Source organism: Sphaerodactylus townsendi, linkage group LG05 (assembly GCF_021028975.2).
Source record: "Sphaerodactylus townsendi isolate TG3544 linkage group LG05, MPM_Stown_v2.3, whole genome shotgun sequence".
In the NCBI taxonomy this organism is placed as follows: domain Eukaryota; kingdom Metazoa; phylum Chordata; class Lepidosauria; order Squamata; family Sphaerodactylidae; genus Sphaerodactylus; species Sphaerodactylus townsendi.
The window spans coordinates 9,702,789-9,724,518 of record NC_059429.1 but is presented as its reverse complement, the minus strand read 5'-3'; the positions used below and the strand labels follow the sequence as shown (position 1 = coordinate 9,724,518).

Here is a 21,730-nt window from a genome sequence, read left to right as displayed (position 1 = left end):
AATGCCCCGTCCCCTTAAGACTGCTTGGGGAAGAAAGGATGAGGTTGTCTTGGCTGTACCTCTAGCATGTCAAAAGTGACAGGTCTCGGGTGAGAAAATGGTGACTGGTCACAACTTGCTCATGACTGCAGTTTCATTGACTGAAGTAGAAGTTTCGCAGGTAAACACCTCTCAAGGCAGGTTTGCTTTGGGTGTTCAGAGTTCACCCTAAAATGTAGGTGTGGCATCCTCAAACCTCAGTATGCATCACCTGTTCACCTTAGGCAGTTAAGGAGAGAGGCTGGAAGGAGTGTCCGAGTCACTGGGGGAGACTCCAGAACCTCGCTTTTACAGCTGCCGCAACTCTTAAAATAATCAGTGGCAGGAGAGTGGAAATTCTGAGGAGGTGGGAGCCGTGGTGGCAGGTAGCACAGCTCCAGATGTTATGGTCTACAATTATCCCATCGCCTTACTAGCATGTGGTGGCCATGCTGGCAGAAAGCCGGATAAACAATCCTCTTTATCATCTGAATATAAGGAGATTGCTACCACTGAATTAATGAATAACTCTATTTAAATGCAATTTCCTAGGCAAGGCCCCTCAACTGGTTTTTTTTTTCCTTTCAGTCACCTTAAAATTGAGTGTCCTGACATACCCTGTCAAGAACCTCCCTCTAAACACTTGTCACCAAAGCTTTCGCTTTTGGCTGGAGTTCACAGTGGGACCTTTGTGGAGTGGAGCTTTCCTGCTTCCTCGCCTCCTGCCCCTGGAGAGGGCAAAGCGAATATTATCCCACCTGGGCTCTATATTCCTAACTGAATGGGGGGGGCTTCTTACATTGCTCCAATTCTTTGGCACCGGGTGGGTCTGGCGTTGCAGGAATTTAGATAGAAAACATTAGTAGGGGATGACTACTTGGGGGTTATGTGTAGAAGATGCTGCTGGTTTGAGAAAGTTATTGTGGCCCCCCCCACCCCACTTTGTTCCAGGTAGGTGGGGTAGGAGTGACAGTCGCCTTCCTTTTCAATATTTTTTGTACACAGATGTCTTTAGAACCATGACAAGAGAGTTTATTTAGATTTTTCTGTCCCTGAGAGGCAAAGAGAGAAGAGAGCTGGGCTTGGGATATTACCAGCAGCTTCCTTGTAACTGCCACCGTACTTTCTGTCAGTTGCAATTATTAGCTTGTGCTGAATGGGATCCCTACTCCTTAGAGAGCCAGGTTGTGGAGCACACCATATGGCTTGTTTTGGGAAAAAAAAAAAAAGAAATTGCTTGGCTGGCCGATAGAAATTTTTTTTACCACATTTTGTGGATTGGATCATGTGAATGTTCTGGCAATTTACTCTTCTGCCCAGCCAAAGTTGTGAAATGTTCTGTTCCCTCCAGCCTAAAAAGCTCATTGTGTGCCTATTCAAATTTACATAAGACTCTCTCCCCACTTTACTGAGATGATGCCTGGGAGCAGCAGTGGCGTAGTGGTTGAAGAGCAGGTGCATTTCTAATCCTGCCGCCCTGAGCTGTGGGAGGCTTATCTGGGGGATTCAGATTAGCCTGTGTACACTCCCACACACGCCCAGCTAGGTGACCTGGAGCTGAATCACAGCTTCGAACTCTCTCAGCCACCACCTCATTGGGCTAAGGGTGTTTATTTGTGAGGGGAAGGGTAAGGAGCAAGTTATCCAGGCTCCCTTTGAGTCTCCTTGCCGGAGAGAGCGGAGGATATAAATCCAAACTCTTTTCTTCTTCATGATGTTTTCTATTGCTTGTCCTGAAATGATTTTCTTCCACCGTTTTACACCACATCTCTCTCTGCCCAGCTATGTCATGGCCAGTGCCACAAGCACTGTAGTGCCTTGGCTGGCTAGCCGCCCCAAAGTGCGTCAAGCTCCTTGTAGGCCACGGGCTGAGCGTCAACCCACCTGGCCGTGACCAGCTTCGACCCTTTCGCTGCAGCGCTGCTTCGACACGGGAGTGGCTCGACTATTACTGTGAAATTTATCTGGTGGAGAACCGTACCAGCATCAACGCCAGCCAGCAAATTACGACAATACTTGTCTCATGATGCGCGAGCCACCACAAAGGGGCACGATGGGCCGTGGTCGCGCTACCTTCTGGAGCAGCATGCAGACCCCTAGCGCCAAAAGCCCAGCCACTGGCGGTAGCGGCAACTTTGCACTGCTGGCGCGGAAGCCGACCACCTGGAGATCGTCCCGCGAGCTGGTAGAAGTGGAAGTCTGCCATGATGGTGAGCAGCCGCGGCGTAGCGCCTTTGAAAGTGGGCAGCTGAGAGCTGCAAAACCCGGCGATACCGATGGAGCTGCTGCTGAAGCATGCGCCGACTGCACCACCGCCAGAGCCGGATCAGGCGCTGAGGCTCTTGGGTGCCTCGTTTGCCAGCGACCCTTCGCGAAAAATTATGACATAATGAAGACTCTACCACACTATTTACTTGTTTAGCCGTAGCCTTTGGGGCGGTACAGGGACAGCGAGCATCAGCCGAAGGAGATCCTGCTCTCCAAATAGAAGCCCTCGGCAACAGGAGCAGAATGCGGACTCCTCAGGAACTGGAAGCCGATGCGTCAGGACGGCGACGCATACTGCATGGAGGGGGCCTTCATTGTCAGGGGAGCGGATTTTGGGTTCGGACAACATTGACGTCTCACACCCCATTATTTACCGTGGCGCTGTTTATGCAGATGCAACATGCAGTTTAGATTGGTGCATCAAACTCTGGCTCCATACCTTGCATTTACGGCAGAAGAAGGAGCAGCAGGAACACTCCATTGCGACCTTCCAACGCTTCAAGTCTTCTCCTCAGATGATACACTTAGGCAGGCGGTGAAAACCAAGGACGGTGAGAGGCGTCCTTTGAGGTGCAGCGTCTTGGAGATAGAGCGAAAGCGCGGCCGGGTCCAGGGCTCTCAGGGGCCTTGAGCTCCCTGCGGCCCACGGACAACTACGAAAGATACAACATCTTCGCTTTCTTGTACTTGGGTGTGCATTTCCGCAAGGCCGCGGTGCAGGGGCCGAAGAGCAGTGGCTGATTAACAAGCAGATTTATAGCAGATCCATCTGGATCCCAGGGCTGGATAGGTCCAACACTTGCCTGCACCACGCCGGGTTAACTCCAGCACCCGGTGGGCGGCTTGCACACCAGCAGCGTCTGCAACTTCCCAACGGCGCTGGTCGCCAAGCTCCTCTTGGACTGTGGCATACGGCGTGCTTGCTCCACGGACCACGAAAGGGAACACCCGCTTGCACCTCGCCGGTCCAGGTACAACCCCACGGCCCATCCCAGGCTTAATACTTTTTGACGCTGCACTTTCGATTATCATCCAGCCTGGTGGGAGGCCCGGTTGCCACAGGACATGCAGCAGACAAACAGAAGAAGACGCCTCTGGACAAAAGCACCACCCGGGGTCGTGGAGATCCTGCTGAAAACTCAGATGAAACTGGAGCTTGGAGTGCCTGGCTGCTCGAAAGCAGTCTTGGGGCTACCGTACATCCCCTGTAACCAGAGATCCCAAAGCGTTGGAAGGAGGAATTTGTAGAATTCCCACTAGAAGTGACCCCAGATACAGGCCCTCCCGTGCCCAGGACAGATTCTAGTTAATAAACACCAGAGGCAGGAATTTTCGGAATTCTCTTTTTTTCCATCCCCTTCTTCCGGGCTGCCCTGGTACGCATTACGGCCTTACTTTTATACACCTTACACCTGCAGCCTTCGGTACATATACCTCATAATGGACCCCTGCTTTTTTTTCCTCAGGAAGCTTCTCACTCACCCTGGTTTCAAAGAAATCCCATTTTGGCAAAAAATAAATCAAACTCCTAATCAGAGTGGGTGTAAAATGCTTTGGCCTCTGAGTGCAGTTCTACTCACTGTTGACAGCTGAGAATGCCTTTGAGTCCAGCCCTGCAAGCTGTGTTTGTGTTGTTTAGCAGCCGAATTACGGCATATCACCCTCCTCAGCAAGCGTGGAAAACAGGAGGAGGAGGGAGGGAGGGAGGGCCGAGGCAGAATTGAGGAGCATTTTGCTACAACATGCAAAACAGTCCAGGGAAATTTGTTCCACGCCAGCCTAGTTTTAGTACATTTCTGTTTCCTACTAGAAAATTGCCAGTAATTGTTTTTTTTAAAAAAATGGTTTCTGCCTTGAAATGAGCGTCATGCTGATCACACCCTCTAAACAAAGAGAAAGCAGCTGGACATAATTCAGATGTGTGAGCAGGTTCATCTCAAGTCAGGGGTCTGCAACCTCCGTGGCTCTCCCAGATGTTCATGGACTACAATTCCCGTCAGCTCCCTACCAGCATTTGTAGTCCATTGAACCTCTGGAAAGCCGCAGGTGCAGAGAATCTGAACAATCTAAGATAATGAGGAAGGGACAAAAAAATAAGCCTGCGCCTCGTTCTCTTTTTTATTTAAGTTACTTTTCAAAGAAAGTAGAGTCCTGGGCACCAAGGTTCCTTGGTTTTTGTCCTTTGGGGCAGGTAAAAGAACAAAGCGTTGTGATTAACCCTGGCTCTAGAGCCCACATCCAGACTGTTCCCTTCAAGGTTCTTTTCCCTGATGTCTTCCAAACAGTTTACTCTGCAAGCATTTTTTTCCAAAGGGTTAACAGATCACCTCTTAGATATACAGTGTTTAACTGTTATGAGGAGAGCTCAGGAAGCGAGAGAAAATGCTGTTATTGCAGTCTTGACGCTTGAGAACAGACGTTCACCTTTTCATTCCTTTCATCATGGGATTTTACCAGGAAGAATTCTCCCCCCTCCTCCCGTTACAACAAAGCCTCGATCATCTTCTGTGAAAACTCGATTTTTCTTTTTTAATCATTAGCGTTAACGCATTGGCTGGAAGCTGATGTTTAGCCTGTGCTTAGCAAGTATCTCCTACCAGAAACTTCGTCTGCTGAATGTCAAATTTTGATCGGTTGCAAAAATTGCACACGTACACCCCCCCATTTTCAATGCCACTTTTAAAGAGTTCAGTGGGAAAAAAAGAATGTTCTGCGGTCATATTTTTGAAAACGGATCAGCGGGTTCGCAAAAGGGATGCTCTGGTCACAGTTACGCTTTGTATTACAAGCAAATAAGGCAGAATGTGAAGTTAGTCTCTGATTAGTTTGTACTTCCAAGCAGTTTCTTCCAGTGTAGCTCTCTGTACAGAGGCAGAATTATGGAGGTGAAGCATTAAAAGTGCATGCCATTGTGGTTTTATTTTTAAAACTTGCTTCCGCTCTTGAAATCTTGCTCGTTTGAGAGACATAATTGAAAGGTCTCTGGTAAGTGTTAAACAATGGCCCCTCTGAACAATGAGACATTGTATGCCTTTCAACCAAACTTGCTGTGCCTTCGATGAACCAGAACAGGTGACGCGCTTTCCAGGCTTCCCGCACCTGCTTTCTTTCTAAAGAATTTGAAGTTGCGCTCAGTCCCTTTCATACCTTCTATTTTGCAGGCTCTTGAACGAGACCAGCTTATGTTTGGGTGGAGTGGAGTGATGAGGGATGTTAGAAGAGGTGGCCACGGTTTCATCTGTCTCTTGTGAACTTGGACATTAGTTCTGGAAATGTGGGAAACATTCCCTTGTTCTGAGGGGTAAAAGAGGTTATGCCGTGTATAGCCTCAAAAAAATTGCCGCTGGATTCGTATTTGCTTAGTCCCCAGATTTTAATTCATGGAGTGCAAGAAAAAACTTAAACCAGAGTTATCCAGCTCTAGGGCTTAACAAATGTTCATGGACCACAATTTCCCATCAATCCCTGCTTTGCTTGGCCCAGTTGGCCATGCCAGTAGGGGCTGCAGTGGGGTGTTGTCCATGAACATCTAAAGCCCCAGAATAGACACCTTACTCCTAGACCACAGGTGTCAGAGCTTGTGGCCCTCCAGATGTTATGGACTACATGTTCCCACCATCCCTACCGCCAGCCTGATGCTGGCAGGGGGATGATGAGAACAAGTCCATAACATCTGGAGAACCTCTGCGAAGTTTGACACCACCTGTGCCTCTAGACGAATTCCATGCTAGATCACACCTGTGAGATGTCCGTCTAGTCCAGCATCCTCTTCACACAGTGAGTATTAGATATCCCAAAGGGCTAACAAACAGTGCATATTGTCAAAGGAGCTTTCCTTGGCGAGGATTCCAGCTGGTTCTGGTGGGTTTTCCGGGCTGCGTGGCTGTGGTCTAGTGGGTCTTGTTCCTAATGTTTATACCTGCATCTGTGGCATCATTCAGAGGTGTATCAGAGAGGGAGGTGTGTTACACACCCTTCTCCCTGGACACAGCTTGTGCCAACAGACTTCCCTCTGCATTACGCCTCCTGAGAGATGCACCAGCCACAGATACAGAGTGAAATGTTAGGAACCAAGATCCACCCGAACTCGGCCATGCAGTCCAGAAAAACCACCAGAACAAGAAGGTCAGGAGAAGGAGGAGGTGCGTGCAGATTTGGACCCCTCCCCGCCACCGTCGCTCCCTCGTTGGTCTCGCGGCTTGGCCCCACTTCCCGCCGCCGCTCCAGCTTCTCAGGCAGCCTCCCAAGGTTGGGCAGGGGCAAATCACTGTGAACCGCGACGAGGAGGTAGGAACAGTCACATCACCTGATTTTACTGGGAAGAAAACCGCAGGTCTTGGAATACTGAGGCAGGGGATTGGCCCGGGGAAAAAACCTCAGCACATGCGCATCAGCATCTCTAGGAACAGCGTCCCTGACTGAGCTGGGAAGGAATCTTCAAGTCCAACTGGGTCCTGCCAGTTTGCCAGCTCCAGGGCAGGAGATGCCTGGAGATTTGAGAGAGTGAAGGGCGACCTCAGCAGCGCACAGTTGTAGCGATGTGGGGGGTTTACTCCTCCGGCAGCCATTTCCTCTGCACAGGACCCACAGGCTCTGTCGTCACCGGAGATTTAGCGTGTCATTCCAGAGAAGACCAGGCCCCACTCCGGGAGGTTGCTTAACCACCCTCTATTTGTTTTACCTGACTAGCAGCAACTCAGACAAAGCGGAAAGAAGTCTCTTCTACTGCAGTCTAGAGATCCAGAATTTTAAAAACAAGGTCCAAGTAAACAACCATTTCCTCATATTTCAAAAATAGCCTATATGATACATTTTTTTTAAAGTACACGCATGCATTGTCAAATCCATTACAAAACGTAAGGAAATGTGTCGTTTTAAGGGTTCCCTGTCATGCATGGATTAATTCTGCGTGTAAAATTTTAATAATCTCCCGCTTTTTATAAAGAAAGTTTAAATGAAATTGGATCCAGATTATGCCGCTTTAAAACATGCATAGGACATAATGTCCCGCGTGTGTACAGAGTGAATACTGAGAAGTACTTATCCGGTTATGGGATTACTTGAACTGAAGAAGAAGAAGAAGAAGAAGAAGAAGAAGAAGAAGAAGAAGAAGAAGAAGAAGAGGAGGAGGAGGAGGAGGTGGAGGAGGAGGAGGAGGAGTTTGGATTTATATCCCCCCTTTCTCTCCTGCAGGGAGACTCAAGGGGCTGACAATCGCCCTTGCCCTTCCCCTCACAACAAACACCCTGTAGAGGTGGAACGTTGGGGCTGAGAGAGCTCAGGAGAAGCTGTGGCTAGCCAAGGGCTGCCCACCCAGCTGGCGTGTGTGGGAGTGCACAGACTAATCTGAATTCCCCAGATAAGTTTCCTCCACAAGCTCGAAGCAGGAGCACAGCTGGGAATCCTCAAACCTGGTTCCCTCAGATTAGATTTTGCGAGCTCTTAACCTCCTCTACCTGGGTGATAACACATCAGAGAGGCTCCTGAAAAATCCCGTGGAATTTTGGGTACTGCTAGCTTCCGATCATAAGCCCTCTGCAGATGAAACACTACAGAAATACAAAAAAATCCCACAGAGCCAGGCACACAATTTGCCCCCCCCCCCCCCACAGGTAGCCTGACAACTGTCCACTTTGCCCAATGGGAGGCACGCCTGTAGCGCCACTGACTACAAATCCCAGAAACACAAACCTTTTGGCCGGTAACCTGTGAAAAATTAGCTGGCCCCAATTTGGCTAGAATCCCCTTCTTCCTTGATACAGTCATTTTTAACTCTGTTGGAGAAGGGGTAAGGTTGCCTTGAAGTCTGAGAAGAGACTGCAGAGATGGAGAGACATAAAACCGGGAAGGGTTGGGTCCACCCTCCTGAGTACTTTGTAGTGAAATGTTCAAACCTGCAGTGGTGGCATTTTTGGAGGGGAAAGAAGGTGTCTTGTTCTGCAATTCTGATCACGGTTAAAAAACCCCGATTAGTCGTTTGGAACACATTTCAGAATTCTAGAAAACTACCCACAAACAAAAGAGGATAAGCAATCCACCACCCCCAAACGAGACCATTGGGCTCCCCACAGTGAAACACTTCTTCACACAAGGTGTGATTGGTGTTTTGGAATATGCTGCCACAGGAGGTGGTGATGGCCACTAACCTGGATAGCTTTAAAAAGGGCTTGGACAGATTTATGGAGGAGAAGTCGATCTATGGCTACCCATCTTGATCCTCCTTGATCTCAGATTGCAAATGCCTTAGCACAGTGACGGCGAACCTTTTTGAGACCGAGTGCCCAAACTGCAACCCAAAGAGCCACTTATTTATACATAGAAGTGCCAACATGGCAATTGGTGCCCTGAATACTGGAGGTTTAGGTATAGAGAAAAACAGTGGTTGGCTCCAAGGCACGTGTTACTCGAAGTAAGCTTTGGTGGTGGTTGGTGGCACTTTGCTTTGAAGCAACTGTGCAACACTTCAAGCCAGGAGTGAATCATGACCCTAGGAGGTTTACTCAGGAAACAAACCCCATTTATAGCAACCAAGCTTACTCACAGGTAGGGATCACGCTTTCTTCCCATGAGAAAATCAGTAGGGGTTTAGCAGTGCTTAACAGAGTTACTCTACACTGTTTCCCAAAACTAGGTCTCAGGTTTGAACATAATAATCTCCCTGGAAATAGTTACAGGTATTATCACACTTGGCGAACTCTGTGCATGCATTGCCCACAGAGGAGGGCTCACAGGTGCCACCTCACAAGCCCGTGCCATGGAGTTAAACCATCACTACCTTTAGCAGACAAGGTGCCTCAGGGGAGCAGGAGCAGCTGCAGTGCCTACTTTCACCTCCCGCATGGGCTCCCTAAAGGCACCTGGTGGGCCACTACTTGAGTATGAGAGCTGGACTAAGATGGACTCTGGTCTGATCCAGCAGGCTCCTTCTTATGTTCTTATATTCAGATGAAGTGCCACTGACAATTATTCTTTGAATGTGGTTCCCCAACCAGTTCCTCATCCACCTAACTTATCCTAGACTCTAGTTTGCAGCACTACAGTTTACCCATCAGAACATCGTGGAGGAACAGAAGATTCCCTGAAATCCTGCTTGGTGGGCTTTGGACTGGTGTGGGTGGGCTTGCCAGAGGTCTGTTCCCACCCTGCAAGGGAGTTGCCGGCCGCTTCCATAAGAATGGGTTTTTAATGCTAGCTCAGGGCCGAATTTGCAGGGCAGGAGTTTTGCCAGAGGGCTGGGCTCCCTGCAAATTTTCCTGGGAGCTGGAAGGAGCTTGGTTGCTTCATCAAGTACAACCTGATGTGTCTGACTGTGAAAGTGCTGAGAATAGCACTTGGGATCTGCCAGAACCCAGAAACTCCCAGGAAATGGTTGGCTAAAGAGAACCAGCGTGGCATAAGGGTTAAGAGCTGTGGGCTCTGGATCACAGAGAACTAGATTGTCATTTTCCACTCCCGACATAGAAGCCTGCAGGGTGACCTTGGAGGCAAAGTCACAGCTACCCCAGAGCTCTCTCCACCTCCACCACCACCTGCCTCACTTAAGAGTTGCCCGTTGGGGAAGTGGGAAGATAAGTAATTGTGGTGTGACTTTGAAAGGCAGGTTAAAAGCCTTTTTTTAAATTCTAAACTTAAGGGAGACCAACAGAGGTGGGATCCAGCAGGTTCTCACAGGTTCCCGAGAGTAGGTTACTAATTATTTGTGTGTGTGCGAGGAGGGTTTACTAAGTGGTGATTTTGCCAAGTGGATTTTACGCCGATTCGTTACCCCTCCTCTCTCAGCAGTAAGCAGCATGAACTTAGAAGCAACCTAGCAGGAGGTGCTTTTTTTTTCAAGTGGTTGGCCTGTAGCTCATGCGTTACGCAATTCGTTCCAGCCCAAGGACCAGTGCAGCAGCTGCATCCTGTACCACAGCCCTTGGGAATGCTCCGCCCGGAATGCCCGCCACGCCCCGCGTCCCATTAGGCCGTACTCACATACAGTTTGAATCCCACCACCATGGGAACCTGTTACTAAAATTTTTGGAACCCACCACTGGAGACCAATGACGCATTCTTGTGGAGTTAGTTATGCAGTTCAGTTGCAGGCCACAAAAGGGTGTGGCCCAGGCTCATCAGCTGCCCAGAGCAGCATTCGATAGGCAGCTGGGGGATGCAGAACGCATGCTGGGACAAGCAGAAAGGCAGGATGGAAAAACAGAACCCAACTTCTCCGATCTTGCCATCTTGAGGCATGAAAAGGGGATGTTCCTTGCTGTCTTTTGAATAGCCGACAGCCCCTGAGGGAACTAAGCGTTTATTAAAGGCTGATATTTGAATGTTTTAAATGGTTTTATTGTTTGGTAATTTATTTAATGATACCACTGAGTCCAAAAGGGTAGAGGCGGGATAGTAAATCTAATCTATATGTATATAAAGAAGCTAACAGTGTATTTTATTTATTGACAGGTATACCTCAGGTAACTGCTGGGCCAATTCCTCTGAAAATTCCCAGCCACCATAGTCAAACCAAAATGAGAGTGTTTTAGATGTGTTCACATACCTGAGAGGAGTTCACACCTGGCCCCAGGTAGAGCACTTCTTTTCTCCTGGCGCCCTGGTGAAGGATCATGTGGCCAATTGGCCATGCTGGCAGGGGCTGATGGGAATTGTAGTCCATGAACATCTGGAGAGCCACAGGTTGCAGACCCCTGGGCTAGCCACAGTCTGTCCTGAGTCACTGTCCCCCTTAGTCCGGGGATGTCCAACTCTGGTGCCCCAGATGTTCAAGGACTACGATTCTCTGCCTTAGCCCAAAGAGATCCATCAGCAGCTTTGGCAAACCCCAGAGGTGATGAAAAAGGCAGTCAACAGAACATCTGAAAGCAAGAGAAGCATCACGACAGGTCAGAATGCTCTCCCTTTGTAGTGGTGTCAAAAAGCCCAGGTTCCTTTTTGGGCAGACATTCAACAATTCATGCAGAACTCTGAAATTACTAGACTGTTATCAAATTATTAACCGTGTTGAAAGCTGCGAAAGGACGCTAGATGAACCCATTCAGGGGTTCTCCAACCTTCTAGAGCTCATCGGAATACCCCAGACTTTTCAAAACAACCCACATTTTCTAATTGTGAGGCAAATTCTGAAGCTACCTGCCTCATTCCAGCACATTTTAGTTGCAGGATTTTGAAAAGCATTCGTAACACCAAAAGGCCGGCAACGACAGACGACACGCAGACGACATAGAAAAGGTTTAGAAACTCAGAAATGTGTAAAATATATGTACAGTATTGTATAATATCAACACGTTTTATCTTTTAACACAATAAACATACACCATTTCTTTTCAAAATTAAAAGAAGAGGAAAAATTTATATTTGTTCTCTGGTACAAAGGAAGGGCCAAAAGATTTTATGTGGATTTCCAGATGGGGGGGGCACCATGCCCCTAACCCCACTAGGGGCATAACTGTAGTGGAATGGAAAACTGTAGTTAGATAGCTAAATGCTTCTCCATGCATTATGTCTTTGTCCCGAGGAGGAGGAGGAGGAGGAGGAGGAGGAGGAAGAAGAGTTTGGGTTTATATCCCCCCTTCTTTCCTGTAAAGAGACTCAAAGGGGCTTAAAAACTCCTTTCCCTTCCCCACCCTCCACAACAAACACCCTGTGAGGTAGGTAGGGCTGAGAGAGCTCCAAAGAACTGTGACTAGCCCAAGGACACCCAACTGGCATGTGTTTTGAGTGCACAGGCTAATCTGAATTCCCCAGATAAGCCTCCACAGCTGAAGCGGCAGAGCGGGGAATCAAACCCAGTTCCTCCAGATTAGAGTACACCTGCTCCTAACCACTACGCCACTGCTGCTCCTTAGGAGCTCATATAGCGCAGTGGTTAAGAGAATGAGATCCAATTCAGGATCAAATCTCGCTTTTCTTAAGGTAAGTTATTCACAGCCCCATTTTCTCCCGCCTGTGGGGATACCGGCTTCCTTTACAGGGCTCTGGTATGAAAATGCAGATCGTCCTGATCTCCGAAAGTACTACGTGGCAGCGGAAAACTTGAGGAAGAGAAACCAGCCTCAGTGGGCTGTAAGACACACAGGAAGCTCTGCATCGTAAGTGCTGGGTGGCTGTCTGTGAGCCACAGGAATCTGCCAGGCAGATTTTTAGGGGCTGGCACTGCAACAGGCCCGTTTTCTAATTATTGTGACCCACACAGCCTAATACCGATCACTGTTTCTCCGCTAAAGCGTAACAAAAATATTATTATGCTGTATAGTTGTATAGTTAAGAAATGATGTTGAACCTGTTAATGATGTTTATGATGTCGATGTTAAATTACTGCGGTGAATTGTGTTAATGTTAACCTGATATTAGATATTGCTAAGAGCTATTGAGTTTCTGCTGGGTATTTTGTTCTGATGTATCGTATCTATCATGTACCCTGTTTCCCCTAATATAAGACATCCCCGAAAAATAAGACATAGTAGAGGTTTTGCTGAAGTGCGAAATATAAGGCATCCCCCGAAAGTAAGACATAGCAAAGTTTTTGTTTGGAAGCATGCCCGTCGAACAGAACACAGGAAAAATAAGACATCCCCTGAAAATAAGACATGGCACATCTTTGGGAGCAAAAATTAATAGAAGACACTGTCTTAAATTTGGGGAAACACGGTATTATTGGTTGCATTATTATTTGCTGTTGTTCACTGCCCTGAGCCCTTCAGGGGAGGGCAGTATATAAATTAAATTTAACATAACATAACAGTGTTTCCCAACCTTTTCGACGTCACGGTACCCTTGACCTCACTCTTCATATCTCAAGGTACCCCTGCCATCCCCCCTTCCCGCCCCCATCCCCCTGCTTGCCACCCACCCACCTTTCCCTCCCAGGGTGAAGGGAAGCACTTGGGGGGGGGGCAGGAAGTGGCTGCTGACCTTGCAGCAGGCCCTGCCCTCTGGGCCAGCTCCATGTCCTTGCTGGTGCCGGAGGGAGACACTGCAAAAGTGACAGGGGCCATTGGCGTTGCTGTGGTACCCCTGGGACATGCTCACGGCACCCCAGGGTACCACGGAACCCTGGTTGGGAATCACTGACTTAACATAACAAAACTTTTGGCGCATATGAAGCCATCTTGGTTATCACAGCACAAAAAGCTAACCTCAGCCTTTCTCCCCAATTTCTCGTAAACGCGTTATTGATTTATGAGTTCCATTTAATCGAACCCTGGAGCCCATTTCGAAAGCAACAGCGGTTAAGACAAAAATTCATAAAATTGACGGAAACAGATAATGACAGCGCTTCCCAGGACTTTCTTTTTTGTCGCACAATGAAGCATTCAGATGGGAAGCAAACGAACTGCAGGGAAAGTGTGCTCCGGCACGTCCTGATGCGCACCGTGCAAGGGGAAACAAGCTGCTCCTATGCTCACCCTCACATGGTCCCGGCTGTCAGCTGATCGGGTTGGATAACTCCTGGCACACGGCCCGGCCATAGTGACAGGGGAGCATTGTGCTGGGCGCCGGCAAGCAGCATGCTCAGCCAGATCTCTCTGTACTGGCCAATCTGTTCTGCGCCCTCTTGTTAATAACTGGACCGGACACACACACATCCCTGTGAATTACTGGAGTGAACTGTCAAAAGCAAACATGAGATGAGGAACGTTTTACTTGGCTTGGGCACCGAGTCCACTTTGGCAAAGTCGCATCTGTACAACACATCGCCCCATATGTTGCACGTGGTGGTGGGATCCAAAAATTTTAGTAACAGGTTCCCTTGGTGGTGGGATTCAAACAGTGGTGTAGCGCCAATGGGGCTGGGCAGGGCATGATGGGGGCGTGGCCAGGCATTCCGGGGGCAGGGCATTAATAATTTTTCTGTTACTGTAAAAAACTCTTACTGTAAAAAAAGTTCCTAATTTCCAGCTGGTATCTTTCTGTCCATAATTTAAACTCATTATAGCAAGTCCTATCGTCTACTGCCAACAGAAACAACTACTTCTTCTCTAATTGACTGCCTGTCAAATACTTAATACTTTCAAATACTTAATTTTGTTTCTAGAAATCAAAAGAAGGAGACTTTCCTTAAATAAGGAACTTTACCATATTTCTAAAACATGTTTTTAAAACAGCCCAACAGGGAGAATGATCCCGTTTTCTACCTTCGCTAACCAGCCACATAGGAAACAACAGGACTCTATGATTTTTGGACCTAATGGAATTTCCAACGGAAAAGTAGACCCAATTAGTAACCCTCTCTAGGCACACACAAATAATTAGTAACCCACTCTCGGGAACTGGTGAGAACCTGCTGGATCCCACCTCTGGTTGCACGGCTCTCCTAGTACAGAGGTGATCACACTCCAGCGTCAGCTGGAATTGGAGAATCTCTACCGTGGGAAATGGAACAGAGGCCGGAGTGTTCGCCGGTTTGTGACACATCCGTAAGCAAACAGCTTCGGGGAAGGAAAAAACAGGAGCTCCCCATCCACACAGAGGGGTGCACCCTCCGTTTTTTTCTTCAGAGCCTTGATTCTCTCTCTCTCTCCCTCCCTCCAGTTAAAGGGAGGTTTTGGCTCTGGTGTGAAGAGCGGTGTTTGTTTAAACCAGCTGTGGTGGAGTGGTTAAGATGACAGATTAGGACTTGGGTTCAAATCCCCACTCATGCCATGGAAGCTTGCTAGGTGGCCTTGGCTCAGCCACACGCTCTCAGCCCTGACCTCAGCTAGTATTCGGATGGGAGACCTCAAAGGGATACTAGGGTCATGAGGCGGAGACAGGCAACGGCAAACCACCTCCAAAGGTCTCTTCTTGCCTTGAAAACCCTCCGGGGTCACCATGACTCAGCTGGGACTTGATGCCCCGCCCAATACTGACACGCCCCCTCCGCCCGATAATGGCCAAAAGAAAAAGGTCACCTGATAAAAAGAATGACAAAGAAAAAAAGCACACAGTTACCAGGTCCATCTGCTGGTCTTCTGTGAACATACACCATGTGGGATCAGTTGCAAATAAATGCATACAGAGAAGAGTTGAATGAATCTGTGTCATGGCCTTGTAAGGTATTAGTAAGGAGAAAATAACGTGATGCACCTACTGCACTATAAAGTATGTTAATGTAATTCCAACATATATATCAAGTGAAATAGACAATAGACATGCTCATTAAATACAGTGCTCTTATCCTATATATAACATCAACATTTGTATTTATACACTTAATAGTATGTTGATGCACCTACTGCACTATAAAGTATATTAATGTAATTCCAACATATATATCAAAGGAAATAGACAATAGACGTGCTCATTAAATACAGTGCTCTTATCCTATACATAACATCAACATTTGTATTTATACACTTAATAGTATGTTGATGCACCTACCGCACTATAAAGTATATTAATGTAATTCCAACATATATATCAAGTGAAATAGACAATAGACGTGCTCATTAAATACAGTGCTCTTATCCTATATATAACATCAACATTGTATTTATACACTTCAACATTGTATTTATACACTTAATAGTATTAGTTGATGTATTTGTCAAGCACTATCAAGATTATAGTAGTTGACGTAATTCCATCGTATATAGATCAAGTTAAATAGATCGCAATAGCTCATTAAATATTAGTAGCTTCTTATCCTATATATAACATCAACAGTTGTATTTATACACTTAATAGTATGTTGATGTTATATATAGGATAAGAGCACTGTATTTAATGAGCACGCCTATTGTCTATGTCACTTGATATATGTTGGAATTACATTAATATACTTTATAGTGCGGTAGGTGCCTCGTGTTATTTTCTCCTTACTCTATTGGTCGTTGCACCGGTTACTATTGCATATACCTACTTGTAAGATGTTAGCCAGGGCCCTGCCACCTTTCTTTCAGGTCACTCTTAGAGGGAGGCCTTGGGAATTGTTTGCTCGGTTTTCCAGCTTGTACCAGCCTGTCTCTCATCTCACTTGTTAACGTTTCTGCAGCTGGGAGCGGGAATAGGTTTTGAGTGCTGGTTTCTCACTGTTTGAGGAACGACCATTGGGACTTACCAGCGAAGGATCATTCTGCTTTGAGCGGAAGAGGACATCTTGGTGTTTTCCTGTGACCAATCAGAGGAGGGCAGAATAAATTAATTCTCTGCTTTCTAGTTGTGCTGGAACATGCCCACCTCTCCTCCAGTTCTGGAAACTCTGATGAGTTGTCTCATACCTGAATTAACAGTTATAAGGAACCATAGAGGAAAAGACAACACAAGGGAGCCTAACTTAGAGAAGTAACCCGAATAACCTTGGGCTCATTAAGAAACTAGAAAGTTTAACATGGACAAAAATTATACAATGCATCTTCCTGGTAGACATGAGAAGAAAAAACAATGACTTGGGAGGGCAGACGTCCTCTTCCGCTCAAAGCAGCAGCAGAAGAAGAGTTGGATTTATATCCCCCCTTTCTCTTTTGTAAGGAGACTCAAAGGGTCTGACAATCTCCTTTCCCTTTCCCCCTCACAACAAACACCCTGTGAGGTAGGTGGGGCTGAGAGAACTCAGAAGTACTGTGACTAGCCCAAGGTCACCCAGGTGGCATGTGTGGGAGTGCACAGGCTAACCTGAATTCCCCCAGATAAGCCTCCACAGCTCAAGCGGCAGAGCGGGGAATCAAACCCGGTTCCTCCAGATTAGAATGCACCTGCTCTTAACCACTACGCCACTGCTGCTTCCTTCATGGGTAATGCCAATGGTCGTCCTGCGCTTGAGCTCGAGGACATCTGGGGGACCTCTCCTTGAAGTGTTAAGGTGTGTAAACACAGCATGCAATTTCCAGGTGGGGAAATGGTGCCTAGTGGGCTTGTCTTTGAGCGATGCTCCTTTGAGGAACCTTTCAATATGAGGATGTAAAGCAGGACTCCACCCATCTGGGTCCTGTACCATCAAGGCTATGGCTGCCACCTGCTTACAAAGCTTAGAAGTTCGTAACCAGAGTCAAGGCCATCCTGCAGAAAGGTGCTTAATCTCAGGAGCAGTGGGATCTATCTTCTTTCACCAGCACCACCTAACATCTTCCAGGTGGTGTTATATATCCTTCTATTGCGGGGGTCTGCAACCTGCGGCTCTCCAGATGTTCATGGACTACAATTCCCATCAGCCCCTGCCAGCATGGCCAATAGGTTGCAGACCCCTGTTCTATTGGATGCTCTTCTTGAATTGAGGGTTTTATTAGTAACCTTGCGACTGTAGACTCCAGTGATCAGATTCCCCTTTTCAATCTCTGCGTGGGCAAGCCCACCATTCTGGTTCTAGGTGTAGCACAGGACCCTGATGTAGTAGATTTCTGGTCTGAGGCAGTCTGAATGGTTTGCGTGCAGACATATGAAGAATGTTGGGAGAACCAAGGACATCACTGCCATCAAGGAGCTATCACCTCCATGTTCTCCTCTCAACCCTTCCGTGAAAGTCTTGGAATAAGCGGAAGGAAATGTGTAAATAAGACGTGGAGGCCATGTGGTAGACACTGCATCCATTGCTTCTGCCTTTGGGTGCAGAAACCGTGAAGAGAATCTGGGCACGTGGAAATTCAGATTGAATAGTTACAGCAAAGATTGGGGAACTGGGTTATGACAGTGACTCCTTCAATATGCTAACCTTTACTGAAACTTTTGCCCTCATTAAAGAGAGGCTGTTAGCAATGGACTATCAACAACCGCAGAGCTTGGCAAATAAATCTTGTTCACCAACAAATATGTCAATTCCTTTCACGCAGGGATACCCAGCCTATTATATTACAGCGCTCACAAATCCCATACACAGGAGAGCCTATATGCTGGCTAGATTTAACATCATGCCATCTCCGCTACATAGAGGAAGACTTAAAGGTCTTCCAAGCGATAAGAGGTTCTGTACCTGTAGCATAGGACAGCTGGATTCCATCCCACACATTCTCCTGAACTGCTAATTATACCAAGAACTCCGATCCAGCCTGTTATCCCAAGCTATAGACTCTATGACTGATTATACTGAATCAGATAAAGTAGTTACGCTTTTAAATTGTCCGGATTTTCATTGTTGCCTTATAGTGGCAAAGTTTTTGTCAGAAGTTTGTAAACTGAATGTATGACAAATGCGAAGTTTTTTACTATTCACTTTTTAACTGGAACTGTATTTTTATACTATCGTGTATATGCCAATAAAGGCTTATTGAATTGAACTGAATTGAGATTCAGATTGGAGGCAAAAAGGTCTAAGACCTTAGTGTTTCCATCTGTTGACTAACCAGAAGGAAGACCTTCCTCTTTAAGGACCGTTCTCTGGGATGAATCTGTTGCTGACTCAACCAATCCACTTGGACATTGAGATTTTCCTTGAGGATGCTCAGAAGTGAGGGATAATAAGTGCAGCTCTGCCCAAGAGAAGATCTTTACTGCTTCCTTCTGAAGTAGCAAGGATTAGGATCCTCCCTTGTCTACTTAGATATGCTTTGGCCGCCACCTTGTCCATCCTGATGAGAACATGAAACCCTGCCAGCAGAGATTGGAAGTGGTGAACTGCTAAGTAGATGGCCCTCATTTCCAAGAGGTCGATCGGTAATGTGGCTTCGAGAGACGACCAGGCACCCTGGACTGGGCAATGCTCCAATGTCACTCCCAACCTGACAAGATGGCATCAGTGAAGATCTGCTTGGTAGAGCTGATCCAAAAGGATTTTCCTTGATTCACACTGGACTGCTTGCTCCACCAAAGGACCTTGACCAGGTGAGACACCACCAGCGACAGGTGAACCTTGTAGCAATCTGGAATTGGAAGGGCTGGAGGAACTACTGCAGAACTTTGGAATGGAAACGAACCCAATGGACTGCTTCTGAACAAGCAATAAGAAGCCCCATCAGGCTAGTTCAAGGGTCTGCAACCCACGGCTCTGGAGCCGCATGCGGCTCTTTTGTCTTTGTACTGTGGCTCCGCGTGGCTTGGGTCCTCTCAGCCTCCTTCGGAGAGTCGCCCTAAGGGTTAATGGGAAAGAGTCCGAGACAGCTATCCCAAGCCACTTCTGGCTTTCCTGTCCCAGCTGCCTGGTTGGCTGATGACAGCGATGTAGCCCTTCATGGATTTCACAACACACTATAATTGTTTATACAAAGCGTAAAGGTAAAAAAACAATATATACATTGTTATCTTCATTTTAAATGTCAAAAAGTATTTGCAGCTCCAAGTGTTTTCTTTTCCGTGGAAACCGGGTCCAAATGGCTCTTTGGGTGATAAAGGTTGCTGACACCTGGGCTAGTCGAAGATAGAAAGGAACTCCTTTTGCTGTTCACAACGACCATTGTCTTGGTCCTTAGCTGCTTCTGCTTCTCCATTGGTACAAACAGTTTGCACATCAACGTGTCTAACATCAGCCCCAACTGCTCCAGCCTTTGGGAGGGTACTAAGGAACGCTTCCCGCAATTCACCAGGACCTCATGGTGCTCCAACAACAGAATCGTTTGCTGGCAATCCAGACGGGCTTGCTGTTTCGAATCTGTCCTGATCAGAATGCCATGTAAATATGGGTGAAGACGAAGTCCTTTCTCTCTGAGGATCACTATAAAATTGGCAAGGACTTTGGAGAACGATCTGGGAGCAGCGCACAGGCCGAATGGTAGAACTCGAAACCGATCTTTTCCTATACCATAGGAAAACCACAGGAATCACCGGTGTCCATCAGAGATGGGAATGTGAACGTATTCAGCTGGTTGCAGAGATTCTGCTATGGACCTTAACATCTCCATGTGGAAGTGACGTAGCTTTGCAAATCGGTTCACGAATTTAAAATCCAGAATCGCTCTCCATGCTCCATTTGTCTTAGGTACAGTGAACAGGATAGAGTAAACACTGGTGCCCCTCTGAATGGCAGGTGCCTGGATTTCTAAGCTTGGATTTCTACAGCTTGGTTTTCTCAGAGAGGTTGATTGGTCTCCAATTTCCTTGCCCTCTTGAAGAAAGGTTCACAAAAGGTTCATCTTCTAATCAACAGACGTTTGCCCAACGGAGACAATCAGTCTAGACTAGGGACAAGAAACTACAGATGACCTTTAACATGATTGGTGAGTTCAACTGTGAGTCTAGACCAATGAGAGGCTGTTGCTGGGGTGGGGGGGAAAGTATCCAGTTGGATGCATAAGAAGAAAAGCATTGTGTATGCTAAGTTCAGAGTGTTGAGTTCTGTGTGTGTTCAACTTTGTTCTTGCTGAAGAGTTCTGTATATCTTCATAGACTTGTGTAACCTTGCAACTGTTAAAGTAAAACCTTCCTATGGAAAGTACATCTTGCGTGGAGAGTATTCCTTTCCAAGAGTGCAGAACGCTGCAGTGAGTGCAAGAAGACTATAGACCTTCTCATCTTACCAGAGTAGCTCTGCTTTAAACTCTGCTGATAGGGACAAGACAAACCTCTCTGGAGGTCTTGAGAGAAATTCTATGACATACCCCGAAGATACACTCTCCCATGCCCAGCCAGGAGTTGCCTTTGGACAAGGCCCACATCTGCTGGAAAAAGGCTAATCTGCCCCCTACTGGGGCAGACCTGGAATCACACCTTGGAGGATCTGTTGTCCTGACCACCTTGAGACTTGCGAAAGGTTAAACCTTTCTTAAACTGTTGGCGTCTCTGGTTCCAGGAGGAGCATTTAAATTCTCACTTGACGCTTGTAAGGAATGTCGGGAATGAAAGGAGTGGTTGAAAGAAGGCCTCTTATCAGGTTGCCTCAGTGTTCTGGGCACGGCTTTTGATTTACCCTTGGTCTCCACTTAAGATCGTATTCAGCTCATCTCCAAACAACTTGTTGCCCTGAAAGGAGAATTCAGTTACCATGGATTTAGATTCCCAGTCTGCTGGCCAAGCCCTGGACCACAGTAGTAGTAGTAGTAGTAGTAGTAGTAGTAGTAGTAGTAGTAGTAGTAGTAGTAGTAGTAGTAGTAGTAGTAGGAGGAGGAGGAGGAGGAGGAGGAGGAGGAGGAGGAGGAGGAGGAGAGAAGAAAAAGAAGAGTTGGATTTATACCCCCATTTCTCTCATGTAAGGAGACTCAAAGGGGCTTACAAACTCCTTTCCCTTCCCTCCTCTGGGGCTGAGAGAGCTCTGTAGAGCCCAAGGTCACCCAGTTGGCGTGTGTGGGAGTGCACAGGCTAATCTGAATTACCCAGATAATCCTCCACGGCTCAAGCAACAGAGCGGGGAATCAAACCTGGTTTCTCCAGATTAGAGTACGCCTGCTCTTAACCACCACGCCACTGCTGCTCTTCTGGGCATGGACACATTCGAAATATTTGCCCAATCTTTAAAGCTCCCCTTTATCCACCAAACAGAGCAAAAACGTACACACATACACATGCAGACCTGGAGATGGTCTGCACACAATGATGGCCCCTAGGAAGGGTCTTGCACAACAGAACACCAAGAACTTAAAAAAATTAAAAAGGCAGGCAGGTAGCG

General features: G+C 47.1%; 1 protein-coding gene and 1 pseudogene across 1 annotated transcript in view; one reads left to right on the top strand and one right to left on the bottom strand.

The window, feature by feature from the left end:
* The window catches only part of BSG (basigin (Ok blood group)), a 137,952-nt gene that overhangs the window by 104,240 nt on the left and 11,982 nt on the right, over positions 1-21,730 (bottom strand). The gene's annotated exons all lie outside the window — the stretch shown is intronic.
* Positions 67-20,883, top strand: LOC125432649 (annotated as a pseudogene).